Consider the following 21,373-nt stretch of genomic DNA (forward strand, 5'->3'; position numbering starts at 1 on the left):
GTCCTCAATTTTTAGATAACTTGAGGTTTGATTTAAGGTAGATTATGTCAAGGCAAGATTTATTTACATAAATATTATCTTACTATTAGACATTATCATCATCATTGTGATTATTTAAATGATCCTAGAACAAGAGATGATTATCAAGAGTACAGTTAAGTAATTTGTTACTTACCCTTTAAAGTCATGACTTCCAAATCTAGCATGTAAGTGGTGATTGTGTATAGTTACATTGTATATAATTTAGGCTTGGGTTCAACTATACAAACAGAAAACTCAACTCAAGAAAATTTGAATGAGATAGAGACTTACTGAATTTTTCTCGCCCATAGACGTCCCAAGCCAGGCAATCCAAGGCTGATATGGAGCCTCCATAGTCATCAGTAACCTGGTTGTCTTCTATCTTTGTGTTCTACCTTCCTTAGCAAAAGCTCCCATTCTCAAAGCTGCCTCATTGGCCAAGATAGCTGCTGGATCTCCAACCATCATATCTGTATTCTAACTGGGAAGAAAAAGGAAGAAGAAAATTGCAAATGGAAGTGTTTTCCAACAGAGCCAGCCCCGTTTTAAGCAGATTTCCCAGAAGCCTAACTCAATGACTTTCAATTACATTGCAGTGACCATCTCAAGCAGTAAGGGAATATGGGAACTTCCATCTTTTCAGCAGAACAAATTCCCATCTGGGAGATGGGGAGAATGGATATTTTGGTAGGCAACTAATGATCTCTGACACAATTTGCTTATTAGAAACACGCTGTCCTAAGTACCTAGTGATTCCACTAGACCATACACTCCATAGGAGCAGGGACTTGGTCTATTTAGTTCACTATAGACCCCCATCCCACTCTACCCCACCCCCCAGTGCCCAGAACATTGCATGAAATATCGAGTTATTAATTGGCCCACAGTTAATCAATGAATAAGAGGCCGAGTCAGAATTAGAACCCTTACCTGCCCCCAAAGCCCAAACTCCCCCCAAAACGTCCATGTTTTGAGGCCTGTACAAAGAGGTAAATGGTAGAGCTTTGAGAGAAGCTAGAGAGGTAGATTAAAGGCTAAGTAGTGACAGTCCTGAATGCCTTTTCACTAGAGCTTTTAAACACAGATCCCACAGGGGACCAGGGACCATGTAAAGAGAGCAAGAAATGTAAGAGACTCAGTAGAATAGTGCACAAATCCAGGTTAATGCTGCTTGGCCTGAACGCAGACTTTGTCAGTAGAAACAGAGGACTGGGATGAATCTGAGAGACAGCTTTCAGGAGCCACAGGACAATGGCTGTAGGGAAAGGAGGTAGAAGGGCTCATAGGCTTCTAATTTATGAGGCAGTGTGGATTAAAATTACATCCAGAGTAACTGATAGGAGATGCTGTCGATTTTTAAATGCAGATGCTAAGAGTATTTTTGCACAGAAAAACCACGAAACGATAGCCAAGGAGCCCAGTAAAATAAGCTAATTCAGCCAACCGACTGGAGGAATGAGATTGTTTTTAACCTCTTGTAGTTACCATGTGCATAATCCTCAGTTGGTTTGGAAAGGTTTTCATTTTTTGTTTTCTGTTGTTGTTGTTGTTTTCTAACAGGTGAGCTACTAGAAAAGAAGAATTCGTGTGAACAAACCACGGAGGACAAGCTCACTGTTCTCTGAATTCCCACTAAAGGGGGAGCCAGCCAGCATTAGCAGAAGCTCTGTAACTATTACAGGCTGAGGGATCGCCCTAGAACATGTCTTCTTTGAAAATGAAAGTCAATATAACACTTCTAAACGTGGCTTTTTAAAACCTGAGTGCTTAAAAGTTTCTACTTCTCCCTTCCGGTCATGATTATCAGGTTTTTGCCCTCGAGCGCAACAAAGCTGCAGAGAAGCACTGCACAGTCAGCCCTCCGTACCCATGGGTTCCACATCTGCGGGTATGCAGGGCTGACCCTCCGACACCATTTTATATAAGGGACTTGAGCGTCGGCGAACGTTGTTATCCGTGGGGGATCCTGGAACCAGTACCCCACAGACACCAAGAGACAACTGTACTTAGGATAGAACATGCTGGTTGTCTACTTAATCCAGAAGTCGTGCAAAGTTAAAGATGGGCAAAGCATTTGGAAATATTATAGGTCTGAATTGTTCCACTTAAATCTGATGTCCTTGTGGCCAAAGCACTGCCTCCCAGCTCTCTGGAATTATCTGATCAATTTGACATTCACTAGATTTCATTTTGCTAACAATGTTTTGGCCAGCATTTTCTTTCCAATTATTGCTTTATAGACGTTTTGCAAGGTTCTTGAAATAGGAACAAATTTGATTTATGTAGTGGAACGTAACATCAGCAGTTGATTTAATTATGGGGCAGAAATGCATATGGAAATGTTTAAAAGAAATTTCCATTGTCAATTAGCTTTTGAAAACAAAGAAAATTCAAATTTTTAAATATAAAAAGATTCACAGTAAACTATGAAAGGTATTTTAGGACCAACAATATGTAATTTATTTCTTTGTTTACTGGTACTCCCTCCCACACCCCCTAATAAAACATTGTTATTAAAATGTGTCAAAAATATTTTATTGTCTATTTATTTCCCAAATTGAATTATAACCTGATGGATTAGTTTCATTAAAAAGTTACAAAGAAAAAAAAAAAGTTACAAAGAATCGAGAAAAAAATCCAATAATATTGGAAAAAAATATACAGACCCAAATAAAATAACTGAAACAAGTTAAAAAGGAAGCAAAATACCCAGAATACCATAATTTACTTTCCTCTTAATGTCCCTAATTTGAGTGATTCATAACCAGTTTCTAGAATAGTGTTTGTATCTTCAATTAACTCATTACAAACTAACTTTTGGTTTCTTTTAGTTTCCTTAGAATTGATGGGTCAAATGTTCAAACATAGCAATTCCTGGTTTCTGTCTTTGCAGTTTAAGATACCAATACTTAGCATTGTTTTCTCTAAAGAATTCTTAAAGACTTGATAATATAATTGTCTGTACTTTAATTAATTTCCTAATGAGGAAAGTATTATTCTAAATATATTGAGGTTTCTAGGTACTTTTTTGTTTAAGCAGTTCCAATTATGCCTTGCATACTCTGCCCATTCCCAACCCAACCTCCAGGGCATGAGAATTCTGGCAGAAATGGTTTTTGATGCCATTATTAATATTTGTCAGGTCATGCAATCCATGCATTTTAGAGCTTGAAGGAAACTGATAGGTTTGAAGATCTATTTGGTATTCTGAGATCTCTAGTCTGATTCTCTTTGATGTTTCTCTGGGTGTCACGGAATACTTAATCCTATTCATTGCCTGGACCATATCATCTCATAAACTTTCCAAATGAATAATCTCTGATCTACCCAATGTGACATTTTACTTCACCTTTTGAAAGGTGGATTTATGAGAGAGAAATATACACTGTTTTAGAAAATTTGGTCCAAATTTCCCACCACACTTTTAAGCACTTCAAGGTTATGGTCCAAATATGACCAAACGCCTTTTTTTCCCCATGAAACCCTAGAAGCATCCAAAACTCCATTGCTACACTAACGAACTACCTTTAGCATTCACCCAGGAAACCAAATCTAGATCATCATAATTTCCTAGGCTGACAGAAAATGACATTTAAGTCAATATTACTCTAAAGAATTTCTGCTCTCTTACTGCTTATGAACATATTTTCGAAACACAGGAGTAAGTTATAACCTACTGTGAGCTCCCGCTGAAGGCATAGATACAATTTTCAGCAAACCTCTCACTTAGACTGAAAGCCAGATTTGTCACAATAGTGCTATTCTAATTCAAACCACAAATCCTTCTCTAAAATAAAATCTTATATCTTATATCTGCAGGAGAAGAAAGTGCATTCTGTACAGGTTTAAAACCCATTGATTTCTGAGCATCTGCCAGCTCTATTCGCTTTCAAACACCTACCAAAACCCCAGCCCCTCCACAAATGCTCCCATATCTTGGCAGCAGTGAGGTCCAAGTCCATGGCCACCAATCCAGAGAGGCCAACACCACACTGCACATAATAACCCACTGAAAGGAAAAACTATTGTTTTGCATGCTTAATTATTTATCTTATTTTTGTTCCGTGAGAACTTACCTTGATTCTGTAGCACACAGCATATAAAGATACTGTTTTTATTTTACTTTCTTTAGACTGGGTTCTGTGTTCCTCACTAATGACAGCAGTTCTAATTCTTAAAGGACCCAAAGCATTACTTTATGAGGTTTCTCACATAGAAGGGTATTTTAAAAGACTGAATTTTAATCTCCTCATTCTTTAACTTGGGAAAATCAAAGCAAATTGATAAATGTCCACAAATAAGCACCGCTGATTAGCTTACAACTCCTTGGCCCTCTACAATTCTCTAGATGAATCAAACATAACTGACAGGGAAGGATCAGGGCCCTTAATGAGAGTGGACTGTTGCTTATAGATTATTTCAATAATCTGTGATCAAGAAATAAAAGAATATGACATACATGCTCCACTGGAAGGATATATTTACTTATTTAATTTGGCAAGGAATCTTGATGACTGTGTCTCTAGTACCTGGCAAAGAGCTCAGGTTCTCGAGTCTAACTGTCTGAACTCAGATCTTAGCTCCACCCCTTCCATGATGGATATTTATCTTCTCTGACCTGGGTTTTCTGATTGGTGAAATTGGTACCATCATAATAACATAACTTGTGGGGGCTATAGTTAGGATAAATGAGAGAAGATGACAGTTTGGGCAGGGGAGGTGGAAGAAGGGGGTGGGCAGAGACCTCTCTCCAGTTGCTTCCTTTGTTCACGCTCTGGCTCCTGAGTATCTCTCGTTCTTGTTGCTTTCCTGCTGCTCTCTTAATTCAGGGACTAACTGCAAACATCACGGAGCAGAGAATTGCTCGGTACTATGAACATTTACTCCATGTACAGTCAGAGGGCCATGCGGTGAACTCATGTGATTTGGCAAATCCCATTTATTTCATCCGAAGCTTGAAATTTTTTTGTAAAATATAGGGTTCCACATGGGCCTGGGCTCTTACTGGATGAGGCCTTCCAAGCCTCCATGTTTGAGTCTCACCTAGTTTTATATTTCTAGCTCAAGGTTGTTGACAATCATATTCACGCCCACAACTTTACAGAAAACTTAGAATTCTGGCTACCATTACTAGGGGCCTACTATGTGCCAGACACTCCATTTGTCACTTACCTTCCATTATACGACAGTATGGGCATCTGTTTCACTTCTTTTTAACTTAGTGGGGAACTGAGACTTGGGAACTTAAGTAACTTGCCCAAGACAACACAGCTAGGAATGGGCCAAGCTGAGTCTGAGTACAAAGAGCCTACTATTCTCACGATGCCAGAGAAGGCGGGTAGATTCCAATTCACGTGCCCAGTGTGATGTACTGGTGGTGGGTGAGTGCTGTGTTAAGAAGCATTTTGGGGCTGGGCCTAGGCTCAGGGAAGAGAGTGCTGTTGACAACGGATAACTGAGCCAGCACCTCTGGTGGGGAAAAAGACAGAGGGTGGTAGGTGCCATGCTGCCTCCTGAATATCAGGCAACACAACTGCCTGGTTTCTACACACCAGAGGAAAGGCGTTAATTTGCCTCCTTGGAACACCTTCCAGTGCTTTTCTGTCCCTTTTCATCAAAGAAAAACATCTCCTTTTTGAAGCTTTTAAGCCCCACAAAATAGTCTTTCCAGCAACTCCCTTTGTTTAGTGCAGATTTTTCATCTCCTGGGCTGCAGGGAGACCAGGAGCAGCTTGATTTCACAATCTCTTCTCAACCACCGTACCTTCCCTCCCCCCTGAGCATTTTGCTGTCTAATTTCTGACGAGCCTACTTCTGATTGCTTAATCTCTCTGCAATGTAGTTTCCTTACCTATCTTTTTAAAAAGTGTGTGTGTGTGTGCATGTGTGTGGTGGTGCGGGGGGGGGGGGATGGGTACAGGACGTGCACAGTGATTCTCAGCCCTACTTGCACGTTAGAGTTACCTGAGCAGTTTTATAAACATGCCCATGCCTGGACCCCAGTCCAGATCGGTTGCGTCATCTCTGGAGCTGGGGCCCAGAGATCAGTTTATTAAAAGCTGCCAATTGATTCTAATATGCATCCATCCAGGGTAGAGAATCACTCAACTACTACTAAATACTAATATGCATGGTATCAAATAATATCATTTGTTAAATAAACTGGCTAGGTTTAGGTTCACTTTTATGCCTCTTGTAGAAGCTAACTAGCCCCTTTAAACACTTACCTGCAAGTTTTTGAAAACACACATTTCAGACAACTTTTAAATATTTTGCCTTTCTTATGGAACTGTTATATAACTATATTGTTGGATTTATTAGTCTTCCTCCTTTGCAAAGTGTAGTGCTCTAATTTGATTTATAACTTACTGTGTTTGCTAAATCAAGTGTTTCTCAAAGTGCAGTCTGTGGACCATCTATATCAGAACCACCTGATGTGATTCTTTAAGAAAAATGATGAGACCCAGAGCTACAGGCTCTCCTCTGGAGGTGATGCCTGGGAGTCAGTGTTTTTAAGAAGCACCTGCAGCAATTGGTTACCATGCTAAAGTGTAAGAGAAGGACTCCCTTCACCTTAGACTGATGTGTATGACAGGTACCATAGCACCACAGCACTAGACACACATGGGAGTTTAATAAACACTGTCTGATAATTATTGTGAAGCATACAAAATACTGACTGTAGCATTTACACATAGGCCTTATGCTGCCATTTTTTTTTAAAAAAAGTGTACTCTTCCACTTATACTTAAGTCTCTGCTAAGCAAACTATTCTTTAGTTGAGGATAGCTGCTAGGTTTGTGTTTTTATTTGGTTTTGAATATTCCCCTCCTTTCTTTTTTTAAATTTTTATTTATTTGTTTATTTGGCTGCATTGGGTCCCAGATGCAGGTGCAGTCTTCCCTCTAGTTGCGGCATGCAGGTGTGTGGGGTCCAGAGCACGCGGGCTCAGCAGCTGTGGCACACAGGCTCACTAGTTGCGGCAGGTGGGCTTAGTTGCCCCAAGGCATGTGGGATCTTAGTTCCCTGACCAGAGATCGAACCTGTGTCCCCTGCATTGGAAGGTGGATTCTTCACCACTGGAGCACCAGGGAAGTCCCTCTTCCTCTCCTTTTTAATCATCTCTGCTGAATTCATATAGACCTTGAAATCAGGAACAACAGTTGTTCTTTGTTGAGCTTCTTTGTAAACAGGTTTAACCTCAAGGACTTCTTCCCTGCTGCAGAAACCAATTACCTAGGTATTGGGTGGGGAAATCATGAGGCCCCGGAACCCAGGTTTGAAAACAGAAGTCTCAGTCTGATGTGCAACTCTCCACTGATGTACTCAGAGCCTAGACCTGGTCCCTGGATTCCTTGGTGCTTATTTTTTCTTCGAAAAATCATCTAGTGCCTGGTTCATAAAGCCCAGTCATCATTAATGAGTCAATGGATATAAAATCTTTTTAATATCTGATGTAAAAGCCCCATTTCATGTACAAAACAACCCTCTTATTGCATTAGTACTTGAGTGATTTGTTTTGGTAAATCTAGAATTCAATTATGATGTTTTCTAACAGATAGATTTCACTTTAGAGGCTTTTAAGAAATGGAAATTCATGTGTAGCTGAACTAAGTGGTGACCAGACATAGTTTTCATAAAGCATGTTTCCTTCAAGGAGGAAAGTTTTCCTCCTTGAGTTTTATGGTCATTCTAAATTAGGTAGGGTTTGTAATGATGTCAAAGGCTGGCTTTCTCTAGAAGATGAATAGCCACCCCTAGCTGACTCCATAAAGTTGTATTTTTCTGTTCCTAGTGATTCCCGGGATGATTCTGAGTCACTTTTGTAGCCTTGAACAAAACATAATTTTCTGAATTACCATTTTTACTTTATATTATGTAAAGCAAAGAGACTATATCTTTAACATTATGGTCTACGTGTACATCCAAACACACTACCATTAGACGCCAGATTCACCTACTCAGAGCCCCCTTGGTTTCAGTTCATGTGCACTTGAGACAAATAGAATCTGGTTTAGGACAAAATGAGCTCATTCCCCTGGACAGAGGAAAAACTCAGCATGCCAGTTTTGACTCTAATTTCACTCGTGTACAGTTATGATTCTTCAGCACAGCCATGAAATCTTGATTGATCCACTTTAGAATTCAAATGTAACTCTGGAATGCTAATTTCATAGTCATCCTTCCTAGAAAAAGCTGGTGAGACCATCCGTCATCTGTAATGCAAACAATAGCAAACATTTTGTGGCACTCTGTACCAGGCATTTTGTAAGTGCTTCATGTGCATTATTTCATTCCAGTCCCTACAGCAAGTCCTAGAGTCAGTACTCTTTGTGATCCCATTTTATAGAAGAAACTGAAGCACACAGGTGTGCCACACGTAGCCACAGTCAGAGGTGCAGTTTAAAAAGGTCTGTCTGATGCCACAGCCTGTGCTCTTACTACAAGATGGGTTACCATTGTTTCTGTGGTAAAATAATAGCACTGTAACAACTAATATTAATTGATTGCTAGCTATGTGCCAGATGAGTTAGATGCACTTTACATGTAATTGTTCACTTTTTCAGGTAACTATTATTATCACCAGGGCTTCCCTGGTGGTGCAGTGGTTGAGAGTCCGCTTGCCGATGCAGCGGACACGGACGGGTTCGTGCCCCGGTCCGGGAAGATCCCACATGCCGCGGAGCGGCAGGGCCTGTGAGCCATGGCCACTGAGCCTGCGCGTCCAGAGCCTGTGCTCCGCAGCAGGAGAGGCCACAACAGTGAGAGGCCCGTGTATCGCAAAAAAAACAAAAACAAAAAAACTATTATTATCACAATTTTGCAGATGAGGAAACTGAAGCTGAGAGAGGTTAAGTAAATTGACCAAAGTCTCAAAATCAGGAGGTGGCAGAACTAGGTTCATAGGGTGGGCCTGCGTTGACCGGTCAGTGTCCATTTGCACCAAAGCTGCAGTGCAGGGACCTGAGGAATGGGCAAAGGGTCAAATGTAGGGGTGGATGCAACAAAGAATTGTGGGAACAATGGACAGACTCAAAGTGGTTGGGCAGAGAGGAACCACGGGATCCAAGGCAAAAGAACTTCAACTGAGCAGCATTAACAGAAGAGGCAGTTTGGGAAGACAGCCATAGGTGAGACCCTGAGGCCTGGGAGAGTGGCAGCAGAATCCACACATGATTTGGAGGAAGGTGGTCAGAAAGCCAGTGGAATGAGGGGGAGGGATGAAATCCTGCCAGTGACCTCAGCAGAGTCCTGATAAACTGAGTTAACTCATCCCTAACTAAATAAAAATCACGATGCCCATGGACTTTATTTGTAATGTCTTCCCTATAGAGATCAACAAAGAAGTCTCTCGTCCTCCCTCACAGAGCTTGCTAACATTCCCCTTTCCCATTTACCCAATTTACTTTGACTAGAACAGCCATCCACTGAATTCATTAAAGGTTTTTGTTGTGAAAGTGTCTTGACTCTGGATAGTGTCTTCAATAAAACATGTCTCACTTTGTTCTCTCTCAGTCAGTCTCCCTGGACACCCCACATAATCATCCTTTTGTAAACAATGCAGGCTTTGAAGCCACTAGGAGCTCTGCAAGGCTGAGAGAGATGAGAATGAGCTACAGGCTCCCTGGTGGAAACCAGAGACTGGAAATCTTTCGTAACCTTCACTGTTTTTCCTGATTATGAAAGTGGTGAGTGTTCATTATAGAAAATACATGAAAGCACCAAGAAAAAACTATTATCCAATGGAGATAAGCAAACATAACATCTGGTTTAGAGTATTTTGGTTTTAGAGATTATATATATATGTAAAATGTTTTTAGTTTTTAAGCATTAAATTATGTGGAAATTTTATTTCCTTTTTTTTCTTTCACTTGATGCAGATCAAAAGTATCTCCCCATGTCAAATCAATATTCAGCGTACGGATTTTTAGTGACAACATATTAGCCCATCCTATTGAATTTCTGGTACTTTATAGTTCAGGATTCCTTTTTTGCCTTTTTATATTAGGCTGTTATGTTTGCTCTGTGGTTATATATTCAAACCCTGCCTTATTTGTTTCCTCTTTATGCTTTCTGAAATTTAAGACACTGGTTCTGAAACCCAGAAAACCCTGCTAAATAAGCATTGGAAAATAGAAATTCTGTTCTGTCTTGAGTTCTGCCATCAATTCCCTAAACAGCTGTGGCCAAATCCCTCTTCTCTGTGTGTCATATTCCACATCTGTCATGTTGCACTGTCTAATTTAAACATACTGTACTTTGGTAAATGAGAGGATTCCACCTGGCCAGCCATGGCACTGAGCTACAGAAGAGCTGGCGTTTCCTACAGAGAAACGATCATAATGGCGTGGGCCAGACATTGTGCTAAGCACAGCACACACCTTATTCATTTGATTCTCCCAACATCCCAGTGAGGTAAGAACTATTATTCACATGCGGTAGAAGAAGAAAATGAGGCTCAAGGAGGTTAGGTAACTTGGCAGACACCTAGCAAGTAACAAGTTGGGGTTCAAGCCCAGCTTTCACTCGTAGCCCCTGGCAATGGCTATTGCTTTTAATGGAGTAAAGCACTCCTCCGGAAAGATTCCAAACTCTGTAACCACGTCCTGTGAGGGAGCATAATGACCAATTGCTTTTCAAACACGTCTGCATCTTTTAGAAGCCAGTGGGCGACTGTACATGAAACAGATTTTCTTAAATGTTCAAATGAAGTAGGAAATACTGAAAACAGATGTGTGATACAGGAAAGAAAAATGGCTCTTCGGACACAACTCTGGAAAATTGAGACAACTCTAGGATCCAATTTAAAAGAGAGTCCCAGATCCTGACATTTCCGAGGGCCCTGGTCTTCATTATCCTTCCTGAGTATTTTAATCACAAAAGTATGTAGCTCTTTAATATCTCCTTCGTCCTGCTCCTCCCTTGCACAAGGAAATGGTATTTTGAGTTTTTGAAACCAGCCCACAGATACAGGTCTATTTTTGTGAATCCAGACACATCCCTCCATATTCCCTCACCATCCCATCCTCCACTGTGTCTGTCCCTCCCTCCCTCCCACCCTCACACGCACAAAGGCCCTCAAGGAGACCTCAGAATAGAGAGGACCTCGCCCACCATGCCTGCCAGCCTCCCTGCCCCATGATGACTCACACATTTCACAGAGCCACCAAGACAGAAGAGAACTGATCACAGAACAAGCCATTGCCATCCTTCAGTCTGAGCTTTCTGCAGCTAAGCCTCTGCCTGCCGGCTCTGGTACTATCTCAGTGCAGCATCCAAGTGACACCCACATTTTTCTGGAAGAGGAAGAAAATGGGGAAGAGACGGAGGACAGCTTTGGCCTGCTGGGACTAAAGCTATGCTGTCCAGTTCAGCAGCCGCTAGTCTCATGTGGCTAGTGAGTACTTGAAATGTGGCTAGTCCAAAGTGAGATGTGCTGCAACTGTAAAATACACACCAGATTTCAAAGATAATATACGAAGAAAAGAATGTAGACTATCTCAGTAAGGAATTTTTAATTGACTATGTATTGAAATGATATGCTGGGTAGATTGGAGTAAATAAAATATATTATTAAAATCAACTTCAGGGAATTCCCTGGCAGTCCAGTGGTTAAGACTTCACCTTTCAATGCAGGGGGTGCAGGTTGGATCCCTGGTGGGGGAGCTAAGATCCCACATGCCTCGCAGCCAAAAAACCAAAACATAAAACAGAAGTAGCATCGTAACAGATTCAATAAAGACTTTAAAAACCACATCAAAAACATCTTTAAAAAAAAATTAAAAAAAAATCAAGTTCACCTGTTTTCTTTTTACTTTTGTAATCTGGCTACTAGAAAATTTTTAAATTGCATATATGACTCATATTCCATCTCCACTGTATTTCTATCGGGCTGCACTGGAGTTTTAGCATTTCTGCTGGCTCAGGTAGGTAAGACAGGACTTGAGTTTGCTGCCTCTGCCTTGGCAGCCACGGAACTGATCAGATCTCACCTCAACTCAGCTCCTGTCACAGTGGGTCTGTTCTTAGGTTCGTCTGGATGTGTTTGAAAGGAGCCTACCCCAGCATGTGGCAAATCCAGGGCATGGGTCTTTTTCAAATGTCTTAGAAATCCAACCCCTCTCTGCCCTCCACTGAAGGGGAGCAGTTAGAAGACGAAGGTCACTAGCTCCCCTTTCAGAAACTTCCTTCTTCAGGAAGGACAAATCACTCCCATATGGCCCAACCTAGCCCTGGGTCCTTCCGCTGCACTCCCTTTCTCTCTTTTCCTCCCAAGATAGAAGGCCACCTCCCAGGGAAGGATCTGTAGCAGAAAGAGGCCTGCCCTGAAGAGACCTGGAGGAAAAGCCTTTATGTGACAGCTTTGGGTACCCTACACAGGCATCCTTCAGCCAAGTCTCATCATCTTCTGATCTTCAGGAAGAGCCGAGAGGATGGTAATACCCGGGAAAATATTGCAGAGCAAACTTCCCTCTGGCCATATTCTGCAAACTCCTCAAAGAGGCCTATCTCCAGAGGCATATTGCTTCAGGAGCTTCAGCAGTGGCTTGAGAAATTTAATGGTCACCGAGTACCACAGTGCAATAGCCAACATCAGCTTTCTTAGAAATGCAGGTACACGGGCTCTGCTGCAAAGTTTCTGAGCTAGCATCTTCAAATGCGTGCCCCAGGAATCGATGTCTAAGAAGATTCCCAGGTGACTTGTATGCACGTTAGAATCTGAGTGATGCTGCTAGAATTCACAACTGCTGTTTCTGCCTGATCAGCACCCACTTACTCTTCTTCCAATTACACCCCCTGATGTGCCTTAGGAAACCCCTTCTCCCGGTCTCAGGATGTACAGCAGGGACTAGACTGTTCCTTTAATTCCAAAAAGTACATGAGAATTAGGCCTGGCCAGTTAGAGCCTTGGGAGCACCTGGAATCTGCTGCAGGTCACCCCTGGGGTGGACTGAGGGGATATATTCAGGTAGCCCACTAGCACCTGCTACAGCCTCCCTGTAAGACTCTGGATAGTTCCTTCTGCTAAAGACACATTTGAAAATCACAGGTCTCAGTGATCTCCAAGGTCTCTTCCAGCCCTGCGGCTCCATGGTCCAGTGCCTCACAAGCTCCCTCATGGACACACCTCTGGGGGAGCAGGCATAGGAGGTGCTGCTGTGTCCTTGGAAAGGCGGAGAGGGCATCGCTCTCTGAGAGAATGCGGTGTTCTCTTCAAACTACTCTCTGTCTAGTGGGGGAAGATTTCTGATGTGGGTAGATTTACCTCAGCTCTAATCCCTTTAGATGTGACATGGTGAACAGGCAGCTGAGATAACCCCTTCCATGATTGTTCCTCCTGAAGTCCAGTCCTCAAAATACAGCTTCAAATAATACCAAAGGGCTCACTGATGCCCCATTTCTGGGGCTCCCTTTATAAACAATGTGAATCCTGGGGTCTTGCGTGTTATGGTTGACCCCCCCCCCCAAGCATCTCACCAGTGCTGAGGCATGGCGGGGTTGACGGTGGGTAGGGGGAAGACACTTCACAAAAGACCCGCAGGGACTGGCGACAGGTGAGCAATCCGGAGGGTCTGGGCTGCGTGTGGGAGGTTTTACGTTTCCTGACCTGGCTTCTCTCAGGACAGGTCAGACATGTCCAGGTCCAGAAAAGCCAATCAAGGAGAAAATGGAAGACATACCCACAAAGAGAAAAGATCATTTAGGTTTACAGATTTGAGGTCTCAGAAGAGAACTATTACCTGGGGGACCAGCAGAGAGGATGTTTGCTCAGCTCAAGGGACTAGCTAAATGGAACCTAATAATACGAATTTTCTCTGTGAAGGGGGAACCTTTCAAGAACTTAATTAACTGTAGAGATTTTAAGAAGAGTCATCTCTTAAACTGACCAAAGCCCCATTTTCCATTTCCTGCATGCACCTGTTATTACCTGCTCGCATGGTGTAGGTCCTTATGATGGCCTCATTCAGACTGAAGCTTGTGTTTATCATGCTGGAGACAACTCGCCTGAGACTGTCTGTATTCCTAACTTCAGAGGAGGCTCTGTAGGACAGAGGAAAGAAACTTTGAGGTTACACTGCTGGATCTGCTCTTTCTTAATGCTGTGGCCTAGGGCAAGTCATTCACATGTCTAGCTTGATTAAAACTTCAATACAATGGCTTGAACCAGATGATCTCTAAGGCCCCTTCCAGCTCTAACAGGATTCTAAATAGAAACCCTGAGGAGGGGCTAGTCTGTGCAGCCATAGGGAGTCCTCGCCATCCCAACCCAAAGAACACAGCCTCCAGGATGCACACCTCTGGGACCAGGCCTGTTTCACTTAGCCCATAGGGGAGTGACAGCTAGAAACTCCCTGACTGCAGAGTGGAGACAAAAAGCACCAGGGCTTCCCTTGTGGGCTCTCTGCACAAAAATATTGGACCCTGAGCTGGCTTCCGCTGCCTTCTGCTGCACCCTCATCTCCCTGGAGCCAGTCGCAGCCTGGCACTTGCAGCTCAGAGCCTTAGAGGGGACAGCCCCTGCCAGACAGATGAGGCATCATCACCTTGTGCTGAGAGCTACCTTTCTGCCCCCAGGACTAGGCCCCTTTAAGGGACATGGAAACATCCTACAGCCCTCCACCCTCTCCCAGAAGAGGGAGGGGAACATATGGTCTCTGTAAAGGACATCTGCCATGCATCTAGCCCTAAACAGCACGGCTGGAGCAAGTCACACTTCCATCCAGCTTGCCCTGAGAGCTCAGATGGTGTGCATTTGGGCTGTGGTGACAGGCTGAGCCTTTCTTTCCACAGCTAAGGAGACAGGAAAATCTCTTTCAAGACTCTTGATTCCTGTCTGGGGTCTTTGGAGCAGAGCTGGAAGTAGTTGGCTGTTATGGCTTGGATCTAGAACTTCCCATCCAGACTCATGTCTTTATGAGAGCAAATTCCAAATACTGTCCAGCTGAATGCAAGACCTAAGACAAGGACCCAACAGTGGTGCCACTGAAGAGTTCATGAGGGATTTAGACATGGCAGCTCCAGATTCTTTTCTAGCCCCACAAGGATTGCCTGCTGCCCCACATTTGGGGCTTAGAAATTGCTTTTGGAACTGCTTAGTATGGATGCAGATTCCTTTCCTCCCTTGGCTCAGCTGTTACACTGCCTTTACGGCTTTTTTAAGAGGTCATCTGTGAAGTTTTACTTTTGTGTGTGTGTGTGTGTAGTTTTTTCCTTCTTTTCCCTCTACTGTGGTCACTGGACATAAGAAACAATGGCCTAGACACCCAAAAGAATTGAAAGCAGGATCTCAAAGAGATATTTACACACCTATGTTCATAACCACATTTTTCACAGTAGCCAAGAGTTAGAAGGAACCCAAGTGTTCATGTACAGATGAATGGATAAACAAAATGTGGTGTGTGCATACAATGGAATACTAGTCACCCTTAAAAAGAAAGGAAATTCTGACAAATGCTACCACATGGATGAACCTTGAGGACATTATGCTAAGTGAAGTAAGCCTGTCAGGAGAAGATAAATATTGTATGATTCCATTTATCTGAGGTTTCTAAAGCAGTCAAAGTCATAGAGACAGAAAATAGAATGGTGGTTGCCAGGGGCTGGGGGAATCAAGAATGAGGAATAGTGTAATGGGTATAGAGTTTCAGTTTTGCAAAATGAAGCGAGTTCTGGAGATTGGTTACACAACAATATGAATGTACTTAACACTGCTAAACTCTAGACTTAAAATGGCTAAGGTGGTCAATTTTATGTTATACGTATTTTACAACAATTAAAAATTTTTAAAAGAAAGAAACAACAAGTGGCAGTAGACGAGGCACATGGGAAAGCAAGGCTCATGTGGATTCCATATTCATGTGTCCCAACTACTCTGGTGGCAAGGCCACGGTACAACAAGAGTACTTGACACTCAGTGTGTCTCAAGCTGAGCCCTTATAAAGACAGGGCCCAGTTCTGCTCTACAGCCCAGTGCTGCACTCAGTGTTGGTCAGAAAAATTTAGCCTACCTCCCTCTTAGAATTCATCTGGGTCACTGAAGCCTTCTCTGCACAAGAAACCTGAGCACACACCTGAAGGACCCATTGCCACACAAGATGTGAATGCCTAGTGGTGTGTTACACACTGAATTGACAGAACAGAGATAGCTCCTGCTTCCACTCTGACTGTTTCAGACCTATAGTCTGAAACACACTACCAAGGAAGCAGTGGATGGATTCTCAAAGCCATGATCGTTGCAGAAAACTTTTTTTTCTAACTACCCTCCATACTGGCCCCCAAGAAATAGCATAGCTGTAGAGCAGTTCAAAATGTCTGCTAAAGGGATAGCAGTTTGCCTGAATCTGACCTTGGCTCTGCCTTTTTCTCATTGTTTTGATATGAGCATATTATTTAACTTTTCTAACTTTCATCTTTAAAATAAGGATAATGCTATAGGTGCTTGTTTGGGTTTGGGAGGGTTAAATGAATGCTGCTTGGGGAGCCCTTACCCCAGAGCCTGCACACAGTAAGTACTTGATAAGTGAGGACTTGTTACTATTTTCTCCATCCAGCCAAATCCTACCCATGTTCCAAGAACCAGCTCAAGCCCCTTTTCTTCCATAAAGTACTCCAAGAGCCCACCACGAACCAAAAGCCCACTCTGAACTCTCCCATAACACATTATTTGAACACTTCATCTTTGTGGCAACTCTGAAGGGATCAGGGCTCATCAGGTCTCTCCACAAGGCAGGGTGGAGAGGGTTAAGAGGTGTCATTCTTAGAACTCCCAAATGTATAGGAATTGTAAGCGATACCCCATGGATTGCACATAATAACTGATAAAACAAGAATTCAAAACGTGGCCCTGTTCATTCTTGCAGCTGGGACTAACCTTATTTGTAGTCTATGATTTGAGACGTACCAGAAAAGACTGTCAGCCTCAAATCTCTCCACACCAGTGCAGAGGGCCTTTTTTGGGTTCAACTGTCTCCCTACCCCTCTTCTTTCAAGTGTAAAATATTTGTTAAGAGGGATTTTACACCCATCTTACCTGCGTGAGTTTCTTGATTTTTCTGAGACTGTATTTTTAGTTATAAATTTACAATGTTTGGGGGCAAGGATTCAGAAACAAGAGAGATGGATCCTAGAGAAAACCTGATCTACTTTATAATTAAGCCACCTGTTCATTCTGCCCATTTCCACACTCATTCAGTAAATATTTCCTGAACAGCCACCATATGGCAGGTACTGTTGCCCCTGCAAGGGTGACTCTGCCGGGAAAGCCCTCTTCAAGACTCTGAGAAGGGAATTCTCCAGTCTTTCCAATGCTGTTTTCACAGTCAGTGTATTCAATATCTCTGCTTGGTGATATGGGAAACATAAAGCCATTCAATGGAACAACTTTAGTTCTAGCGCAGTGACTTAATTATCTCTTATCCTGAGTACCTCATATGTTTCCAGGCATATAGGTTAGTAAGGTTGGATGGATGAATGGATGAATGGATGGATGGACAGATGGATGGATGATGGATGTTGTAGATAACATGAGACTCAGTCTGAGTTCCCTAGCAGATACCAACACAAAGATTTGAATGCAAGTCATTTACTTGGGAGATAATCCCAGGGAGCTGATAAGGAAGAAGGGAAGTGAGACAAGTAAGAGAAGGAAGCCAATAAATGGTGTGTTATAAAGCAGGTTACCACTCTGACAAGCATCTGGTTACTTACCAGGCATTGAATACTGAATGTCTCCCCTGCCTTCCTACCCTACCTAACTGAATGGTTATGGAATGCAGATGTTCTAAATGAGAATGTGAATGCACAAATATTTTATGTGATGTTACTTGCCTTCAAGTAACATCAAGTTACTTCAAGTTCTTTTTACCATCCCTTAAGACCAGAGGCTTCCTAGAGATTGTCCAAGATCTTGGGTGAATTCAGTATGTCCTTGGGCAAATTTAAGTAAAGTTTCTAGAAAATATACTTCCTTTTTGATATGTAAGGAAATAGCTTTGTTTAAAGTCACTCATCTATCTCAGGACAGGATAGTTTACTTTTAAGACTAGCTGAGTTTATATCCCATCATCACTTCTTAGCTATGTGACCTTGGGCAGGCTACTTAAACTCCCTTTCCCCATCTGCAAAATGGCGATAATAATAGCATCTATCTTGTAGGAATGCTGAGGTTATTAAATGAGACTGTTGGTTAAGCGTTTATCAGCGACTGACAAAGAGTAAGTAAGTACTCAATAAATACAAGGTATTCTTATTATTGCCTGGAATGAGTAAAAATGTGTGCTAGATGAATTTAAAAATTCTAGTTCCACTAACACTATTAAAAGTACAACCATAATTGTGGTATGCAGATAGATAAAACAATCTGGACTTCTCATAAAAGTTTGGAGCTTTTGTGAATACTAAGAAAAAAAAGACGAATTGGGCTTACCATCTAATACCAACAAAGGTGAAATAAAACACTTAGGGGACTTCCCTGGTGGTCCAGTGGCTCAGACTTTGCACTCCCAATGCAGGGGGCCCAGGTTCAATCCTAGTCAGAGAACTAGATCCCACATGCCGCAACTAAGAGTTTGCATGCCGTAACTAAAGGTTCAACATGCCACAACTAAAGGTCCCGCATGCCACAACTAAAGTTCCCACATGCTGCAACTAAAAGATCCTGCATGCGGCAACAAAGATCCCATGTGCCGCAACTAAGACCTAGTGCAGCCAAATAAATTAATTAATTAAAAAAAAAAACCCTTAGTTCTGTGAATTTAATTCTCTGATGTCAAATCTTAGAGGGACCGGGATTTAAGGGTACAGGTAACCTCCACTTTTCCAAAGTTCACTTTATGCTAATTCGCTTTTACAAAAGAACTATATTAGTACCTGTTTTCACTAACTGAAAGAAATCCGAAGAGGATTTTAGCTTTTACAAAGAAAGGCTGAAAATGAAAATAGTGTTCAACATTTGTTTTGCAGGAGTCATGGAGACAGTGCACACCCCAAGCAGAGAAGTGACAGTGGCACCACCAAGCTCGTTCCCCAGGATCTACACTTAGCATCTCAGCATCAAGCCGCCATAGCTCTGAAAAACATCTGCGAGCATATGTGCTTTATCTCGATTTATTTTGTGCATCCGTTAGCAACATGTGTCCTAACTGCTTCTTCGATTGATGCCATTTCAGCTTAGGAAATGTTTCTCTACTTTCAGATTGCGGGGGAAACCTGTATATCGAGCATCATTCTTATGGAGGACATAGGAGGAGAAGGCAGGCCTAGTCAGCTTCTCTTGTTATATACGGGGAAAGACCGACTGTCTTGTGTTTAAATATTAAGCTCTTATTTGTTAGATTTCTATGACCTTCACTCTTGACGTTTAGGGGAAAACATTAGATCTGTTTCTGCACTGTGCTCCACATCTGTTAGATAGATCAACCAGAAATTGTATTTGGCGGCTAGTAACTGAGACTTAAAATATTGACTTAAATCCGGCAGAGATTTCTTTTTCCCTTATGAAATAAGCATTCTAGAGTCTGGTGACTCCAAAATGTCATGAGGGACCTAGGCTCCTTCCAGCTCTAGGTTCCACCATCCCTAGGCTATAGCCCTTGTCCTCATGCTGTCAGGGGACAGCCTCATGTAACAGCAGGTGAAGGCACTGAGCCCACTGAGGGTCTCCATCAAAGGGAAATGACCCAGTCTTCACCAGCAAGGAGCAGAGCAGCCACAGCACAAGCAGGTCAGCCGGGCAGCATCCTGCCCTCCTCACCTCTCAGCCGGCACCACCTGCCCCAGACTGCAGGCCCCAGCCAGCAAAGCCAATGCCACTGCCCTGCTGGGCACAAGGGAATGATCTAGATGGATTATCTAATTCCTTCCTATTTTACAGGTAAAGACAATGTGTTCCCACAGAAGTTTAATGTCTTGCCCAAGGTCACATAGCTCAAAGAAAGGAAAGTGGAGATAAGAATCAGATGTATCAACTTCAAATCTGGTGTTAAATAGGACCCCAAGTTCCCACCAGCACCAACCTTTCAAGAAATCAGCCCAGAAGCATGATTAAGACAAACTGTGAGCTGCTCAAGATACTCTTCCACCAACCGGGCCAACATGTTCCACGTCCTTGGCGCTCAGGCTAGCATTTCTGGTTGGGGGTGCACAGTCGGGTTGCAAGCAGATTCCGTAGCACTGAGGGGAGGGGAGGCGTTCATAACAAGCGTGGGAGCAGGGGAAAGGCATCCCCTAAACTGCAGCCCCTCCATGCAGTAGCTCTAGGAGCAAACAGCTTAGCTCCAGCCCCACGAATGGCAGATGCGAGCAGTAGCAGGTGAGCAACCATCCTGGTTTACCCAGGACTTTCCTGCTTTAGCAAGGAAAGTCCTGCAACCCGAGAAATCGCTCAAACTCTGGCAAAGAAGGGCAGCTGGCCACCACGGCATAGTTCTGTTGTCTCTTGTGGGCCATATGTATAAAGACTTTCAGTGGAAACTGGGAGAAGTGGGGAAGAGGACAGAATGAAAGGTGGCTGGTCCACCACTTTGGACCCAACCCAGCAGAGTCATTTGTTGAGTGCCAAACTGATGAGCGGCACGGTGCCAGGTCATGCCTGGACATGCACAATCATGGTTAATGTTTCCTGGGCACTCATCAGTGCCAGGCAGCAGGGCTTCTTGTAGATGAATGCAGTAGTCCTCACAACACCCCTAGAAGGCAGATCCTATCGCTCTGCCACTCACAGAGAGGAATATGAGGCACAGGATGGTTAAGGAATGTGCCCGAAGTTAAATAGCAGGATGGCGGGAGAGGCAGGGTTGGACCAGGCAGAGGGACTCCAGAGCCCATGTGCTCCCTTCTTCACCGCACTGCCTCGCAGAGGAGAGATGCAGGCTCCTCCTCACTCAGGAAGCTGATAGGCTGACATGCAGGACGAGGCGAATGCTCAAATCTCTGAGGAGTAACAACAGTCACACCTTGGCTCACCATGGGCCCAGCCTCTGCTCAGCCTCTAGGTAAAATGTCTAATTTAAATCCTCATCACCGTGAGTGTGGTACTACTATCTCCATTTTACAGAGGATCAGAGCGTGGCTGAGAGAAGTCAAGAATCTTAACCAAAGTCGCCCTGGGGGGTGGGGCTGGGATGCAGATGCAGGAATCTCATTCCGAGACAGGGCAGAACTGTGCAGTGGTCAGGAGCTGGGGCTGTTACCCAGGGGCAGGCTAGGTAAGGGCCGGACAATACTATGGGGTTGGCCAAAGAGGTCGTTTGGGCTTTGCCGTAACATCCTACGGAATGGAAAACCCGAACGGACTTTTTGGCCGACCCCATACAAACCGGGCGCCCTGGGCACTTCGCCATCCCTGCGTGTT

The 21,373-nt window shown here is 43.2% G+C and overlaps 1 protein-coding gene across 3 annotated transcripts in view; it reads right to left on the bottom strand.

The window, feature by feature from the left end:
* ZNF366 (zinc finger protein 366) overlaps nt 1-21,373 on the bottom strand; it is a 328,855-nt gene that overhangs the window by 180,068 nt on the left and 127,414 nt on the right. For all 3 annotated transcript variants that reach the window (XM_060295874.1, XM_060295882.1, XM_060295875.1), the window contains 2 exons: nt 13,952-14,064; nt 313-502 (listed from right to left, as the gene is read on the bottom strand). The gene's annotated coding sequence lies outside the window, so the exon portion shown is untranslated. The remainder of the gene's footprint in view (nt 1-312; nt 503-13,951; nt 14,065-21,373) is intronic.

Source organism: Globicephala melas, chromosome 3 (assembly GCF_963455315.2).
Source record: "Globicephala melas chromosome 3, mGloMel1.2, whole genome shotgun sequence".
Classification (NCBI taxonomy): Eukaryota; Metazoa; Chordata; class Mammalia; order Artiodactyla; family Delphinidae; genus Globicephala; species Globicephala melas.